Below are 16,686 nucleotides of genomic sequence, written 5' to 3'. Positions count from 1 at the left end.
ATGGGTCAGTTGGTTGCTTGCTTGGGTAAATTTATAAATTACATGTGTGAATAGAATATGAGTCACATAAAGTATACACCTTGATTCCATACTTGCCCAGTTTATTTGCGGTGTACATATGCAATTTGCAGCAGCCTCAAAATGCTTCTAACATTTCATCAATTGTTAGATTTTCTCCTGCCTGGTAATTCGATCGACAATTTGCGACAAACTAATCAAATATTTCTTGAATTGGGTCGAGATTGTCATACTTAGACCTCTCTGAGCGGGTTTGTATATCGTCAAACCTTACAGTTGTCATCAGAAAAAGAAATCTAGTACTGCTCATAATGGCTCGAAAAACATCAGGATCTGTGCCATCTTTGTTACCACATTTCCTGCACTTTCAAATGCATTTTTTTTATAACAGACATCTGTAAAATGCCAATAAACGCTTTCACTGCTATAATATCAGCCTCTTTACAATACCTTTCTCTTGAAAATCGAGCCTTGAGTTTTCTAACACAAATATTCGTATACGTTACTATGTCAGTCTGCATTTCTTCACTTACACAACAGTGTACAATATCTTTGACGTCTTTTGCCACAGCTTTTATCTCTTGTCTACCAATTACAATATTAAGTGATCTTGTCCCCGCATTGGAACATCCTGGATTGTAACTCCACTTCATTTGTTTGTCTTTGTCTAAGTAAAATAACTGACCTTGTGCTTGGATGGAAGACATTGCCACCTCATCTTCACCTGAAGACTGTTCCGTTTCGGTATGGTGGTTGCTGTGTTCTTTGTCTAGGTCACTTTTGGTATTATCAGCTCTAACAGATTCTACTGCAACATCTTCTAGGTCATCTTCTTCCAGTCACGCCAAAATTCTTTCTTCTAGTCTATCCATCTACAAAAATGCGAAATAATGTTAGTTCACTCATTACATAGATACTTAGCTATCGTAAATAATAAAAAACACAATAAACTGTCAGTAATGCACATAAAATGACGTTTTAAGGAACATGAATAACAAAATATACACTTACATTGACACTCGCACGATGAGCAAAATGCTGCACGGTGATGACTGGCCCAACCAAATGATATCTGTAAGCCACACCCGCGTACTGGCCCAATGACAACGTTTGGACGGGTCAGGGGAAGTACAAAACCCAGCGACCAAGCAAACGAGAACGTTGAAGGCATTGCTAATAAAAAGTCGTTTGTTTTAAAATTTATGTGAGCAAAATGCGGATTAAGATGACATAATTTGAATTTTTTCTGATGCCTTCCGTGCATTACACTCTTCTTTGGCTGAAATGAAGAACAAAATTCCAGCATAATTGAAAACACATTGTTTCTTTGATTATAAAATCACAACACAAAATAACTCTTGAAGCCAGGCCCTTGGTTACCATGAACTCTACTGGCCAATTCAAATCAATTTTTACTTGAACCCAGACCTTACCTGGGAATTATTTTGGAAAAAAATTGCTTAAGACTTGAAGCAACATCCACTATTTTTCAACAGTGGTTCTAGTGAATGGACAAAATAATAAATATTTTTATGTTTTATATATAATTATGCCTAAATTTAATCTTCTTTTTATGTTCTCAGTTAACTGCACATTTAATTTTGTGTTTTACTTAAAGTACACATTTTGCCAAAACGAAACTTTATGTGTGGAGATCTGCACGGTTTTGTAAACGTTTTGATTTATGGTATTTTCATTTGCTGCTATGAAGTTTTACTTTCCTGTTTAGTTATATTTCATTTTCTCTATGTTCTATGTGTTTTTGTGCACCGCATATATATTTTCTTTTATTTGTAATATAAATTTTGTATATGGTGTTGTATAAACGTTAGTTGATAAACATTGTATTTGTGACGCACTCTGTCCAGCCATGGCTGGTAAACGACGAAGGTATAGTAATGGCAAACAATCCCACTATATTTTGAAAATCCATTTCTTTACGTTTTCACTTTATCTCTGAAAATGTTAATTATCCAATGAAGTCAATGTTGCTTCTTTTTCTGGTTATCAGTAATTAAACTTACTTTTGGCATAAGATAAAGACACCAGTAGTTGACACCTTAGGAAATGAAACTACTTTAATTTGATATTTATGAATGCAAGTGGATGTTGGGCACAAACACAATTAATCTTCAGGTTCTTTGATCTTTTGTGATTCGATATTTATTATAGTTCACTATGTTAAGGTACATTAAATGGTAAATAAAAATTATAACAAAAGTATAAGTGCAGCCATCAGTTGGTGATACTAGTGAGACACGAAAGTTTCACTAGTTGACAGAAAAAATATTCATTGGTTGACACTAAATAAATAACTTTAGGCTACACATCACAGACAATATTGTTTTGGAATTCATATTTCAAATGTTCATTAGTGATATTTGAGAGTGGTAAAGGAAGCTTGTCAATAACCTGTGATGCACCAATAACAATAACATCATTTTCATCAATATAAAAAACTTTTTTCTTATAGTTGCAAGATTTTAGAGCCATTACTTCTATTTCACCATCCTCAAACACACGCTGAACAATACAAACATATTTGAAATATCTCTTCTTTCCAGGAAAAGAACCAAGAAGAAATTCGCCATTTTTATAAAATTTATTCGTATTTTCTTCTTTGTTTGCTGTTTCTTCCATTATAATTGTTTAATCAGAATTGTCGTCTTCCTTGTCATCAGATGTCTGCGATTCACTATCAGGGAGCATACTAATGTCATCCATACTGCTGCCTGACTCACTCCATTCTTCATCTTCAGAATCTGAGGACACTGAAATTGTTCTTTTCTTGTGCACTTTTGGCTTTCTACGATTCTCTGCTTTAGTTTGCTTCTTGAGTTTCTTAGCAATCTCAGACTGTTCTTTCTTCAGCTTTCGAGCTTCTGCTCTCTCAGCTTTTAGTCTTTCTCTTTGTAACTTCAGTTGTTCCTTCTTATGATGATATTCCTGCCACTGGTTGGATGTAACAACACTTGGAAGTTTTTCTCTTAATCTTCTTTTCTCTTGTTTTTCTGTATTCTGTGGCCAAAATAATGCACGTTTGAATGGGGAGGAGATTAGTTGGACCCCTGATTTCCTATTAATATTTCCACCAGAAGCACACTGAGGAAAATCTGAATTTGTCATTGAATTATTGGGTTTGACACACTGGTCTGTTACATTAGTCTTCTCTCTTTCTTTATTTTGGTTTTTGCCTGCCAAGCTTTTCATGTCTTCCTGTTTTTTATTTGTGATTACTTCATTATTTTGTTTTTCATCTCGATGGACATTTCCTTCCTCCACTTTTTCATTTTGATTTGCCACACAGTTGTTTGTGTCATCAACAGACTGGGAAAGAATAGAATTATAACAATCAGTTTTATTTCCTTCCAAAGCAAAAACAAAGACTGGTCATTTATATTTCCTTCCCACACATCACTTGAAGACTCAAAACATGAAAGTTTATCTTTCCCAATGTATGTTTCTAGAACCTCTAATCCAACTCTTAAGTTTAATTTTTCAGAAGTGACAGTTCTGTGAGCAGTAAGTATAACATCATCACTCACTGATGGAATTTTTGAGTAGTCTACAGCCTCTGGATTCCATGGAACAAGTCCAGCTCTGCTGAATCCCTTCTGCAGGATAGACGGTTTAATGAACTTATACAAAGTTTGTTCCAGTAAGGGTGCAAAATAGATCTTCTTAAGCACTGGTTGATCCAAATGTTCCAATCTCCACTGATGTACCTTGTTTTTCCCACTTTCCTTTAACAAATGAAAGAAGGCAACATCCATAGGTTGAAGAAGATGTGTAGAATTTGGAAGCAAAGCTATGAGTATTATCCCATGCTCATTACAAAACTTATTAGTGTGTAAGGTGAGATGAGATGCATGGCCATCAACAAACACAATGACTGGCAGTGGTATTTTCTTTTCTAGAAGGTAAGAATGGGAAACATTCGTTATAAATTCAAATAATAATGGACCTGTCATCCAACCTGTTTCAGATTTACCTATTCCCTAATGTTTTGGTACACTCTCTGCTAGTTCCTGTGGTATTCTAATGTATTTAAACACTGTCAATGGAGGTGCTAAATCACCATTTGCATTTCCAGTCAACAAAACCGTTAGACATTCTTTCTCATCACTATTCACTTGCTGGTACACACTCTTTTTCTCCTAGGTGCCAACACTTTGTTTCCTTTGGGGTTCAGAAAGAAAGCAGTTTCACCCAATTAAAAACTCTTTCAGGACTTTGAAGAATTGACCTAAAATTGTTCTCTGTTAAATATTTATGTATCTCATCAAACCAGTCTCTTATAGCTTCCAGCTTCACTCCTGCCCTGCTTGATGTCAGATTTTATGAGATTCTAATCTCAATATTGGGATGGCGCTTCAGAAACGCATTTTACCAAGTTTTCCCTGGGCAGTTACAAGCAAAGGGATTTTTATGTTTCAGTTGTTCAATCAGGTGCTGCACACTGTCCAAAAGTTCGAGTTTTGTTCTGGGGAATCTGGCCTTAGCCATAGTACAAATCCAGTATACTAATAAATCCTTCTCTTCTTTGGTAAGAACTGTATCAGGACCCATGCGACGATTTCTAGGAGTCTTCCCTCTGGCTTTGTACATTAAAGTAATTCGAGGAACCGAGAAACTTTTTGCTGCTGTAGAAACAGGCATTCCATTAAGTACTGCATCAATGGCAAGCTGAATTTGTTCCTCTGGATAACTGAGCATCTTCCCTTTTATTGGTGGCATTATAATGAACTAAATAGTATAAAACATAATGTCAGAAATTCACATTACTTGAATGCCAGTAGTTGACATGGTATGAGCTAGTGATTGATGTAGGGTGTGAACTACTGGATCTATACATGCAACGATAAATTTGACACAAACACCACAGAGCTAAGTTTATGAGGATACAGGGAATGAAAAAGGTATTTAAAAAGTTATTGGACTCAGTAGTTGACAGATGTGTCAATTACTAAAAATAAGGAACATATTAGCACCAGTACTTGACACCTGATCCCTGACCATACCATAACCTAAATTCACAAATATTTCACAAATTTTCTTACTTTGTTTAATACTGGAACCATCTAAAAAACTATACACAAAAGCTAATAATATCTTATATTTACCTCCTTATCGATTTTGAGAATAAAATCAATGAAAGCAGAGAAACACAAACACACTGTTACAAACAGAAGCACCCACTTCAAAATGGCTGCTAGAAAAATATGATAGTTATCAAATTACACTGTAGATGGCACTACCATACAACAACAGTCAAAACTCTATCTCTGAATAATGCACTTTTCTTATTTTAAGTTTATTTGAAAGTGTCAAATACTGGTGTTCTGTCAACTACCAGTGCCTTTACCTTATACAATTTATTAAAAATCTATTATAGAAACTGCATTTAAAATTACCTAATCATTCATTCTTTACAAAATATGTTTGTATTCTGAATAATATTTTCTATATGAAGGTCATCACAATCTTATTGGAGTGCCATCTAATAAATTCTTTGCAGTGTCAAAATGTAACATCTTAGTTTACATCATAATTTTTAAAGAGTGTTGGATAGAGTCAGTGACTCCGTATGAAGTTACAGAGGGTATCGGAGATGGGGAGCCAATTCAGCGACTTGTCTCCATTATAGCTAAGCAAAATGTGCTTATTCTGCAATATTTAAAGACATTGTTATTCAAGAAATGATTTGTATATGCTCTTGGTGAAACATATGAAAAGTTGAACTTACAAAGTATTTATTTCAAAAAGTTACATGTTTACCAGTCTCGTTTTTACATAATTGAACAAAATCTCATTTTTTTACTGAATTAATTTCATTAACACATCATGACAAAGTACTGTTAGCAGAAAAGTGTTTTTTCTTCTTCAACACATCAACGCCTAGTCCTCCAAGAGCTCATATCTCAAATTTTTACGGAATGAGGTTCTGGACCAACAGCAACAACAATCAGAATTGGAGATGAGTATTTTTATGACTTCTGCTTATTGTAACAAACAACATAGGTGCTTCTTAGCTACAACTCTGGTCCCCGGATTGTAGTACCATACATTTCTACACCTGTTGATTGACAGAAATACCAAAAAATTAGTTTTGTGCTCAATTATTTATCGCATTAGTGACTGGCCTGAGGGCATGGATTGTTAGACTGGGTAAATTAATGGAAGACAACTGTTCAGCACCTGTTAGTGGCCCACTGCTTCTCTGATACTGTCAGCTGATCTTAAGATTACTTCTTCAAAATTAACAATTGCAAGCAATATTCCCCAGCTGATAACATAAAAAAACAATTAACATGGACAAGAACCTTGTCTGTTTCATTCTGCCCCCAGATTCACTAGACTTGCACTAAATATTTGTACTCCATTGTCATCCTCTTTCCAATATTACAGCAAAAACTTTCCAGAGAGTTTGTTAACCAATCAAGTTCTGCAAAATTCTTGGGCTTTAACGCTAAAACTACTCATGAGTGGTCCTCATGGTGCATACCTTCCAAAATATTATTAACAGTGACACTTTCTGAAGTTTCTAAACATAGTGCAAGCCCAGCTCCTAAGATGTCCTCCACGTAATGAACAAAACTTTCACCCCCCCCCCCCCCCCCCTTGAACTATAAAATAATTCTTACTCATTAACTCATCCTTACCTCTGCTGGAGATGTTTTGATAAACAATTAACCTACAAAGTCCCTCCAGTTACACCTGCTTTCAGATAATTTGCTCAACAAATATGCTCAATCTGCCCTTCGACAAAGGATAAATCACCTGAAGGATCAGAAGGTGTGAAAACTGAAAGTGGTCAGTGGAATGCTGTAACCTAAATGTAACCAGAAAAAAGCACCATCTCCATACTCAACTTAACTGTGAAAACTTCTACTCCCTGTAGCATGCTGGCAATTGGGTTGAGAGGCTTATTAAAGCTATCCCACACTTCCACTTCACCACCTTGCACCACAGCCCTGCACTCTGCATTTACATTAATGCTATCTTTCAATACTACTTGAAAATGCAAGCTTTTGGACAAGATCTGAAACTCCACCAGCCTCCTCTGCATTTTTTCTTGAATCAAAATTTCTTCCCTACCCGTATTCATCTGTGACAAATCTTGCTCACGATTAGCCAAGTGACCTACTGCGATTGAATAGATAATGCTTTTTTACAGGAAAAGCAGTTGTCTGGCGAAAACTCAATATTAGTTAGTACCATGAAGGTGCATTCGGAGAACAGGTTAGCAGCCACACTTACCTCAATTACATCCTGTTTACTCAATTGCACAGGCCAGTTCAAAGTTCCTTGCAACCAATTTGATTGTTTCATCATGTTTCCCTCACATAACATGGCCACTTACTCATAGTTCATAGTGGAGAAATTCTTCATTTCAATGGGCAATGCCAATCACTTCTAGGGTAGCATTGCTTGACAGTAGAATCACCTATAATGCAACATTACCAATACAAAGAACAGTACCAAGCAATAAATCTCACCTGATCTAATTTCCTAAGTTTGGTAAATTTCCTTTTTTTTATTTCCTATCATGCAACCAAGCTCTTGCTACCAATGACATGGTGAAGGACATTTACCATGGTAGCAACTGCATGGAGCTGCAGAGCAGTAGTTACTGTGCTCCAGCAGAGTAAACTATTCTTTTTATTTTCCAGTGGTCTTCACAAAGGAAATTTGATGCAGTAACTTTAAAAATATATGCAAGTTTAATTAATACAGCATAAACAAAGCAATCTCAACCAATAGTCAGATGAATTAAATAAAAAGCTATTTACACAAATCTTGACCAATAAATTTACAGCTTTACCTAAGCAGTTGAAATTATCAAATCAGTTTTAAAACCAATAAAAGAATAAAGTAACACACTTCAGTTACAGCTTTAAATACTTAGTTACTACCCATCCACTGCATGCATGGTGCTTCTGCACTCTTCCACGCCAAGTGGTACTCCAAACAAGAACTCTAGTGCAAGATCCAGTGACCAAGACCCCTCTCTGTTCTACTGTGTGGTGTTAAATACTCAGTCTTCCACTTTGTGTGCCCCTTATTGGGTGGTGGCTAAGTCCATCACACTGTGATGCAGTAACACGGCATCTGATAGCTCTCATCAGATACCGATAGGAGCCAGTGCATGTCTCAGTTTTAATCTGCTGGAAAGTTCCAAATCAGCGCACATTCTGGCGAAGAGTGAAAGATTCATTCTGAATAATGACAATTGGTAACCATATGTTAGACCCTTGAAGTGAGATCACTTCGACAAATTGTGTAATTGAATGTGGAAACTTTGACAAAATATGAGGATTGCATCAGATGCTTCAATATCAATAGAAAGATTCTCTCAGGCAGGTAAAGCTTAGCTTGTTTGAAAGGTTGTCTAATTGTTTAATTTTCAGATAAAATTCCCAGCAATTTCTCCAGACAAGACGCCTAAAAACAGGGCATTATCGCCATTATTGATATTATTATTGATTTAGTTATTATTATAATTATTAATAGATACTATGCCAATATTTCATTGACACTGTAGTTGCATGTACATTACAGCACAGCCGCGGGTGAGCCTATTATTAAAAGAGACAACTGCCTCATACCTTCCTATAAAGCTCAGCATGTACTTGGAATTCTCAGTTGATAATTGACATACTTACACAATATTACAGAACTACGCAATATCTTCTGATAAGAACTTCTGTAAATAGAGTAGTCATAGCTGAAATGTACATGGAGATGTAACTATAAATTACTGAAATTACAATTTGAAGGAAGTTCTCCAAATGAATCAGCTGAAGCAACAGTTAGCAGAGAAATTTCATGCTGATAAGATGTTTATGAATGTGTACTGAATCATATGACTAAACATGAACAATAAGCACAAAAAATATTAGCAAACAATAAAAACTTCCAGCTGAATCACAGTTCAAATCATCTGGGTGAAAAATTTTTCCATTTACAGAGAATAAGTATATAATGGTAACAGCAATCATTTGTCAAACCACAGAAATGCACAAACACACTTTACATTCAGATACATGCTATTTACAACACATGAATGTTCCAAAGCTGATTAACTACATCAATAACACTAATGATCAGAAATGCATTGTAACTTACATGAACAACTAAACAGTCAAAGTTATCCTCGAAATAATTTCAGTTGCTGAACTATAAGCTTGTCTTAAGTACATGGAAATGCTGTCAATACATTATGCCATTTTCTTGACAGGTAATCAAATACAAACAACTGTAATAAGAAAAACAAAAAAATGAGTTTGCAATAGGGAGTCCAAATTACTTCATTCATTTGCCTCAATACTCACAGAATGAGAAGAATAATGCATACTGCACAAAATGATGTGCAGTTTTCTTAACATCTAATGTACTACTTTCCTGATGTGTATGTTTTGTCCATTTCATTTTGCGAAAAATTAGAATGAAGTCACAAAAATTTTGACATACATATTTCAGTAAGATTTTTGTTGCAGATCTAATTTCTTCAAACACCAATGGGTAAAAAAAATCCTAAACTTCATCAGTGAAAAAAAGATAAAGAACAAAAGACAGTCTAAAAAGTAACAGTTCCATTTTCTGCACAGGCCTAAAAATCTACACCAAGTCTGTCACACTGTATCTCACTGGTCACTGGTTGGCATTATAGCACTCTCAGTCTTTCTCCTGGGCATCTGAGGCTTATATGTGGGCCAGTTGCTGCGCTTCTTCATTACTGGGGATGAGGTGTTTGACATGGTTATCTTGAGTATCATCCAGTTGAAATGGGAACAATGTATCCATTGTCATTTTGGCCTCATTACCATGGAACAGATAGAAATATCTGAAGCCTACAGTAACTTGCTTCATTGTGTGCCAATGTCACAAGGGCCAGTATTATATGCCAATTTCTCTGTTGGATGTCAATGTACAATGAGTGCATATAAGCCAATATTTTATTAGAGTGTTCTATGAAACCATTCATCTGTGGACGGGACATAGATGTCATAACATGAAGTTACCTATGATACTAGCCTCAACTGCAAAACTTTTCCCATAAGACATCATCTCACAGGGTGCTGCATGCTTGAAATGTATCTGTTCTACAAGGATCCTTGTAATTTATGGACTTTGGCAATCAGCACACCTTGGTTGACAGCATACTGGGTGAGGTAGTTAGCGCAGACTGTTATCCATCGACTTTCATTGTGTTCACATCAGGAACCTCCCCAAGAGGTACAATGCTCTATTAATTAACTGGAATTTTCCTTTGGTCAGTTCCTCCATCTTCATGGCTGCTATTGTTTTCAGTGGTGCTGGATTTTCCCTCTCTTCAGCAGCAGTGCCATTTAATGCAGTGATGACCAAGATTTCATCCACCCTGTTGTATTCCACCAAAGGACATATAAAAATGCAGTTGGCATCCATGTGTTTTCATCTGATTTTGTATACCACTGTGACATCATACTCCTGAAGTCTTTGTGCCCATCTCTACAGTGAGACTGATGGATTCTTCAGGCTAGTTACCTGGCACAGGGAACAGTAGTCAGTCACAATGACTTGCCAAATAAATACAGCTGGAACCTTTTACTGCTCCAAACACCTGCAGCAATTCTTTCACAGCTGTAGAGGAGTCCATCTCAGGCTTGGAGAGAACTCAGGAAACATAAGCTATCTCCTTCTCTGGTACTTTCCTGAATTTGCACTTGAATTGTACCTATCCAATAAATGCTAGTGTCAATATGAACTTCTGTTTCTGAACTCTTGTCATACATTGCCAGGACTGAAGAAAATGTTAGTGCCTCCTTAAGGACAAGGAGAGATCTTTCTTGCACATCTTCCAGGAAATTTTGGTGTCTCATTACAGCAGTTCTTGCATGGGATGTGCCTTGGTACAGCAATCATTTGTGAAGTGCTGGTAGAGTGAACACATTATGAAAGGCTTCTCACTTCAAGAATGTGCTGAAGAGATGGAAAGTCTGTGACTGCTCTTATCATCTCTTGATTGGGATGGACTCCTTCATCATCCACTAGATGTCCCAAGACTTTTATTTCTTGGGTGGCAAAGAGGCACTTTTTCAAATTCAGGTGGAAGTCTGCAGCCTGAACACTCTTCAACACTGTTGTCAGGTGGCCTATGTATTCTTCACATCTTTGACAAAAGACAGTGTCATCTAGACAGCAAAGACATATCATCCATTAAAGATGTCACAGACTGTTGTGCACCATAAATTTGGAGATAGCTGGAGGACTACACAGCACAAATGGTGTAACTTTAAACTCATAGAGTCCCTCAGGAGTTATGAAGGCAATCTATTCCTGGACAGCATCAGCAACGTCAATTTGCCAGTAGCCCACTATATGTCCATGGCTGAGAAGTACTTTGCTCTTTTCAAACAGTCTAGTGTAATGGATTGACATTTTTCTTCACGATTTTCTTCTGTAGTCAGTAGTCAATGCAGAAATAGGATCTACTGGCCTTATTCTTCCCAAGGACTACAGGAGACAACCAACTACTCTCTGCAGCTTCCATGATATCATGTTGCAGCATCTTCTCCACTTCCCCCTAGATTATTTGTAGTTAATCCAGTGACACCTTGTATAGTGCTCACTAATTTGCGGATGATCTGCAGTGTAGACGTGGTGTTTTATCATGGGCTACTTGGTCTGTCTTTTCTCCACTCTGGATTTGCATGCATCTAAACATTTGTACAGAATGGCTAACACTCACTGACATAGTTCCCACATCAGACCAAATCCTACTGTCAGTCTGACATGACTTCCTCCCCCACATTGTCTGTAGTGGTAGTGGAGCATGATTCTTTGCCAATGGCATGAAGCTGGAATCCCTGGACTGACTCAGCTGTCTCCCAGGCTCATACCTTTAGGGATGAGTTGTGGCTACTCATGACAATTAGTGGTCCAAAGTGCTCCTTGACTACCTACAATGTTTATGGTGATCACTAGCACACAGATTTCTTTTGTTAACCTTAATAGCTTTTTGCAATTACAAAAGCTTCAAGGTTTAACAAAACATTTTTATTGATGACTGGAACTTGTCTCATTGATGGTGGCATAATTACAACACCTTCAAGAGTAAACAACTGCCTAGGGCATCCTTTGTTAAGTTTGCTTCTTGGAACTACTTCAACAGCCTGGAGCACTGACCTTCTACCTGTGATGCCAGCAGAAAGTCCCAACCAAAAATAGCATCATGACTACGTTCTGTTAAAACAACAAATTCAAAGAGCTGTGTTCTGTCACTAATAGTCATTGTTGCAATATATGTTCGAGTCAGCTGGACCTATTTCCCATTTGTGACTTCTAGTGCAATTGTGTTTCCTGTCACAGAACACAATCTTTGTTAACTTAAAATGATAAGCATCCGACATTACAGAAAAGGAAGCCCATAAGTTGAGTAGTAGGTTGTATGACAATTGTGACAACAGTGACAACTGCGTGTGTGGTGGCCTCTTGAATATAGTCAGTCACCTCACTCAATTTCCCTGAAGTGGGGAGCTATGTGAGTTGTTTCTGGCTCTGTAAGCTTATGGGGATTGGCAAAGGCATGTTGCAGAGAACCTTATCTAGGATACAGTGATGTGCTTCATCCCACAGGTCAACTATAATCATGTGGAGCTGACTGGTACGAACAGATGTGTTGTGCTAGTTTAGGAGTCATTGTAAACACTCCTTCTTTCTCTGCAGTTGGAGGAGGATGTCCACAGTGGAAAAAACAGTGGCATGTTGTCCTTTGTCCTCCAAATATCTATTCTTCTGTGTGGTACTATACTAGGCATTGGAGCTCATTGTAGCCATGTTGATCAGGTGTTTGTTTCTCATATGATGACAGTGTCGTAAGTCAGAGTTGGCTGAGTTCATTCTTCCTGATGTCTTCAGCTGGTAGTGGAAACTGGTACTAAACATTGATACAACTCCTCTTCAACTTTGTCTATTACCTCCTGATGTACTGGGTCAACATTCATGGCTGCTATATCTTGATTACTCACCAAACAGTTCTGGCTATTATAAAATATCTCATCTCTCACTACCTGGCCCATAAGAGAGGCTAGGTTGGGGTGGTCTTCCACAACTGCCACTGGAACCACATTTGGAAGCTGGTTATGTCAGTCACACTTGTTTCATGTGATTGTTTTCTGTTGCATTTCCTCGATGTGCTGACAAACATCTGTTGTTGTGACATCCTTTCCCAGAATAGCTTGGTGTATGATTTCTGCAACCTTTTTGTCAAGTATGAGATTTTTCAGCTTCTGTCATATTTAATTAACACCACAGCACAGAGCCAAAACATTCTGTATTTATACCCGTGTCATTTCTCAGGAGCTTAGGACATCTTTCTTTTATTGTTCTTCTGCTGAGAGGACTTGCTGCTTGTTGCCTCCAAACGTTTACTTCAGTTTGGCCTGGAACTTATCCCAGCTATTGGGCTTCTGTACATTATTCTCGAATCACTGCTGGGTTCTACTGTCCAAGTGCACAGTTGACAAGTACATCATGTTATTAAATCTGTTGTACTTGGCAACCAAGTTTCATCCCTTAGGTATTTCATTGGGTCTCAACAAGTGTCCCTTGACATGCAGCTAATGTAATGTACGGCTGGTTCGGGACATATTGGTCTGCTGAATATACAGACCATGGGAACAATGTACTGATTTTATTAGTGTTCCTGTCCATGTAGGCAACAGTTTTCACATTGCCCAATTGGAGGCATGGTGATGTAGACTTTCCAAAATACCTGCATCACCACCAAACTGTGTCATGTAGAGACCACACTGAAATACAAATCCAAAAGCAGGTCTATCAGTTAAATACCTAGCACTGAAAGTACATTTATTACGATCAGCAATTTACAGCCAGCACCGAACTGATCTCCTGGTTGGTGAGTGCAGCTATTTATACAAACACCAAATATTCCAGAATGCTGGTATTTATACAAACATTGCATATTCCAGAATATACAAACATTACAAACATAAGATATTTCAAGGAACTTCTAGAAATCATAAATTGTAAATACCAAATAACTGCTGATAGTCATGTTTGAACTGGCAACCCATAGCACCACAGCCAGCAACACTAACCACTACACCACACTGCATGCACTGCACCTCTCTCTATTTATAAATGTGCCTGTCTGACTTCCAACAGTTCCTCTGTGTGGTGAGTAGGAATTTATGCCAATTTAGGTTGTTAATCTTATTAAAACTGTTTCTTGCTGATGAATGGGACTTAAGGTATTTCCTGCTGGTAGCATGTAAAGTGTGCTTAGCTTATGTTATTGTGGAGGAGCATTCAATGGGCTACACAACCTGTGTATACCTGAAGGGCCTGTGACATAAATTAATTTGTTGTATATTTAGGCATTCCCCCTTCCTCTTAATGGTTCTACAATAGTATGGTATTAACCTGCAAATGGCATCTGATTTTAGTAATTTCCATGTGATGTTCTGATAAGCATAATACATTTACTGATATTAAAACTGTACTGTCATTTTGTTGTATGCATTTTAGAAGTTCATCCCATTTTATTACTGAAGTTTCTAATGTTTTCATGGTAGATTCTAAGTGACTGTTCTATAAGATAAACAGCTTTGTCAAAGCTGCAGCATTTTGAACTATATTCACTCTGCAGCTTTGGCTTTAACATAAATTTACTCTACAAAGGCCTAGGGAACTTGGAACTCAGTGGGGTGCGATCAACAATGCATTGATCAGACTAGATGCTTCATGTAATTAACCATGAAAATAGCTTCTTCTTAGAGCCAATGGCAAACCACTTTGTGTAAGAGATGACGATGTAACAACCACACCATCGTATAAATTCCCCACTATCCTTATTGATCTCTCTAGCTCTGTATGAAGATGTTCTGTAGGATGCTTCATCCCAGGCTTATAGCACTGCAATAACAAGAATACCACCACTCCCACTCCCCCCACCACAATTCATACTAGTGCTAGGAGCAGTCTCAGCAATGTTCTTGATGTCCTCCTCTACTACATAACTGAGGGTATACTCTACTGTTACTGTTCTTCACCAAACTCCTTCCCTCAAAAGCCTATTCAGAGATGATATCACTGAGCACTGTACTTAAATATGTTCCTTCATTGCATTCCATAGACCCGATCAGGGAGAAAAATCTTCATGGATGTGGAACAAATCAAAGTGTACATTAAAATAGACATACAAATTGAAGAAAAATGAATTTTCACTCTGTAGTCAGTTGTGCAGTAGAACTGTTATATTTGGAAGGTAGGAGATGAGATACTAATGGCAGTAAAGCAATGTGGATGAGTTGTGAGTTACGCACGAATAGCTTAGTTGGTAGAGCTCTTGCCTGCAAAAGGCAAATGTTCCAGTTTTGGCCTGTAAGGGAGTTTGAGATCAAAAAACTTAAGCTTTATATTGCATTAACAATATACTTCCATTATACTGTGCCATCTAAGTCTGAGTAATTTAGTATGGAAGCTTCTACTCTGAAAAATGCTGCTGCTTTTTCAGTTTATCATACAGCTGCTGTTTATCTGCTATTAATTTCTTAATACTTACTTCATTGTAATGTTATTTCTCAAAGAAAATATCACCCTGTATCTACATACACTGACTCATTGTTACAGCACATTGCAATTTGTCATGCAGATTTATAACAAACACTGCTTCTCGCCATGTAGTCAACAGAACTTTTTCAATCCCTGAATGTAGATGTTAAAATAATTTGCTGAAAGAGTGCCTTATCAGGCATGTTCTTTTGAATTGGAAGGGGTTCCCAATTTCTTCCTTGATGTTTTGTCGGAGCATGTTGAATATCTTCCCACCAAAGCCCATAAACCTTAGACAATGAGACAAAACATGAAATGATTTTTGGGCCTTGCTTTGTGGCTGTGTAAGTCAGTGTTCAGCTGAAACTGATTTTGATATGCATCTTCATATTTTTGTGGCACAAAGACTGATACATAAAATTTCGGGTGTGCAGCTGCATAAATTTGATCTCTTCTTCTAATATTTTGGCTGAATACTGTCCAGCCATTTCCAGAGTGAGCCAAGGTGACTGACATTCCAGCACTTACTCTGTCCTTTTAAGCCCACAGACCACACCACTGCGCTTGTGGCCACAGATACACAATACACCAGAGACATTGATTAGCAGCAAAGAGGTATGACATATTTTTTAGAATTAGATATATGGCTGCACAGTCGATCCACAGGGTGATATTGATGTATCACTGTGAGCTGCACCGTCGCGGTGTCTTTGTGATTTTATTACAGAAACTGCCAGATTCCATGATTTTCCAGGTTCAGATTCAGATTCAGATTCTTTATTAGTCATTCAGCATTGTTACATGCAATAGACTTCGTCAGTTCACTTAACCTATTAATTTTACAAAAAAATTTTTTACATATTTAAGTTGATATTGGGCATTTCTAAAAATTCTTCTAATGAATAGAATGGATTAGTTAACAAGAAGTTATGAACATTGTCTTTAAATAATTTGTCAGGCTTGATTGACCCATTTTTAGACAATTTGTTATATATTTTAATTGCCATATACTTATGACTATTGTTAGTTTTAGCTAATCTATTTTGTGGCAACAGCAGAGAAGTACACGTTCTTGTATAGTAGCCATGTCTTTCATTTGTTACACTT

The 16,686-nt window shown here is 37.2% G+C and overlaps 1 long non-coding RNA gene across 1 annotated transcript; it reads right to left on the bottom strand.

Moving 5' to 3' along the window:
- Window positions 1–751: 751 nt before the first annotated feature.
- Window positions 752–7,433, bottom strand: LOC126481247 (uncharacterized). The gene is made up of 3 exons (XR_007587538.1): window positions 7,279–7,433; window positions 1,030–1,297; window positions 752–890 (listed from the first exon to the last, which is right to left on the bottom strand). It is a non-coding gene; the product is annotated as an uncharacterized LOC126481247 (long non-coding RNA).
- Window positions 7,434–16,686: the final 9,253 nt, after the last annotated feature.

Source organism: Schistocerca serialis, chromosome 5 (assembly GCF_023864345.2).
Source record: "Schistocerca serialis cubense isolate TAMUIC-IGC-003099 chromosome 5, iqSchSeri2.2, whole genome shotgun sequence".
NCBI lineage: Eukaryota > Metazoa > Arthropoda > Insecta > Orthoptera > Acrididae > Schistocerca > Schistocerca serialis.
Note: the sequence above shows the minus strand (reverse complement) of the source record. Positions and strands in the feature narration are given on the sequence as shown.